Source organism: Desarmillaria tabescens (assembly GCF_030435595.1).
Source record: "Desarmillaria tabescens strain CCBAS 213 chromosome Unknown EV420scaffold_166, whole genome shotgun sequence".
Classification (NCBI taxonomy): domain Eukaryota; kingdom Fungi; phylum Basidiomycota; class Agaricomycetes; order Agaricales; family Physalacriaceae; genus Desarmillaria; species Desarmillaria tabescens.
In genome coordinates, this window is record NW_026848465.1 from 70,129 (window position 1) to 72,191 (window position 2,063).

A 2,063-nucleotide genomic window follows, 5' to 3' on the forward strand; every position below is an offset into this window, starting at 1 on the left:
TGACCGAGACAGGGGTCGAACCTGCAATCTCCTGATTACCTTTTCGTAGTCAGACGCGTTGCCATTACGCCACACGGCCAATATAAAATTTCGTCTGGGCAGCTCTTTAAAGTTTTGTAGACTTTTTTAGACTTTTGAATTTCAATCAGCGTCATTCTTCTACTTTAACATTGCTCGTCACCTCATACACCCTATCAATATTGGTCTCTTTGGTTCATCAAACTACTCCCCTGTGGCCGGCACTGACAGGCTATAGTATATACCCGGCCGTTCTCGCACTCTCCAGCTGTCTTGTCCATGAATGCCGCTAGAACCTAGTATCCTAGCAACATTCTAATCAATATGGATGTCATATTACTATGAGTAGACAATATCTATCTATCTTGCAACTGTATCTAGATAGGCCGTCTCAGAGGTGTGAGGGCGCCTATCTGGTGCCAGTCAGATTACTCTCGGGATGTGTTGATGTCATTTTGGACAATTGAAGAACTACGTTTTAGGAAGTTAGAACTTCAAAGCCTTCTCCAAATCGTGTCAGCTGGAAAATGACATGTAGGACTCCACGCCCAAAGTATCGATGATTCTTAGTATTAATGATATCGTAGCCAAGCGGCCCAAGCCATATACTATTCGGGAGGCTACTTATGATACATATTCTTATCCGTAGGCAAGACCGGGTCCGCTTTTTGGGACCCTGATCTGACAACGGCTTCTATTTCAACCGTTATTGCTTGCGCTCTTGACTACAAGGAGAAAGGGTCCGTCAACAACTATATCGGTGCCTGTGATTCTTACAAAGGCCGACTTTTAAGCATCCTGACAAGCAACCATCAATGAATACAACTTAAATGACATCGCTGTATTAAGTACCAAAAGGACAACTCAGTCATTCTGGTAATTAAAGGAAACGTGGGCGAATTATAACAAAGCGGCATATTCAACGTGAGGTGCTACATGGAGATACTCTGGACTCGAAAGGAAAGCTAATATAAACTAGAAACTACAATCTGATAAGCAACGAAGAGAATACACGTACGTAGTAGAGCAGAGTAAAGAAATGCATAACTGATAGCAGAGATCGCAAACCAAGGAATAACAGAGAGGATATTATCGGGAAAATCTATATCAATGAGTCTTCATTAAAGGCGGAAGGGACCGGTTTGTGAGAGAAGGAAGACCCATGCCCACAGACGTGCAGGCTTCAATTAGGTGCTTCCTTAGGTCATCACACTGGTGCTGGTGTTCTAGAGATTGGGAGAAGGGTAAACCTGGTGCATTGCAGTAACAAGGTTACGCCACCTACGTGGGCAGGGCCATAAGGAATTGACAATGTCAAGAGGAATGATGATAGCTTTGGCTAATTCAAGAGCACCATATAAGGACCTATCGTTAGTCCAAAGGCGAAGGCATCTGGAATAATTTGAGTCAGAGCCGTGTATATGACGTATTGAACGAGAATTTTACAATGCAAGTTGATTCGAAAACCAGGTTACTTGAAACGGACGACGCGTCAGCTGATGTCCTTGAGCACCAGTCATACGTTGGATAGACATCGTCACGCGCTTGACAATCTGTTCTTGGTGATAAACTAACAATGCTAAGAAAGGCAGACTCAAACGACGAGGACGAAACTTACTCCATTCGTCAGCTTGTTTCCGGGTGAAAACGGGGCCTCCACTACTTAATCCGTGTAAGCTAAAGCAGAAGAAGATATGAGTTTCATAAAAGGAATAGACACGCACACATTCGAGGATGAAGGGACCAACCTACGCAACGCCTGTGTGATTGCCATTCGAGAACTGAAGGAGAGGAGTCAGTCGACCATGTCTTGGCAAAGAAAAGGACAGTATCCACTTATAGATGTACTCCCGACACATGTACATGACAGCGGTATCGAGATTGCAGACATGCAAATCCAACGAATCCTGGATAGACTGAGTCTCATTCCAAGCTTCGTGCGCATACTCGGCCTTGTCTTCCTCCACGTATGGCTCACGACGTAGTTGATCGCAGAAGCACCACAGAAGCATGCTCCGGCAATAGAGCGCCCAAACGCTCTCTTT

General features: G+C 44.6%; 1 non-coding gene across 1 annotated transcript; it reads right to left on the reverse strand.

Moving 5' to 3' along the window:
* EV420DRAFT_t325 lies at positions 1-79 on the reverse strand. Its single transcript has one exon. It is a non-coding gene; the product is annotated as a tRNA-Arg (tRNA).
* Positions 80-2,063: the final 1,984 nt, after the last annotated feature.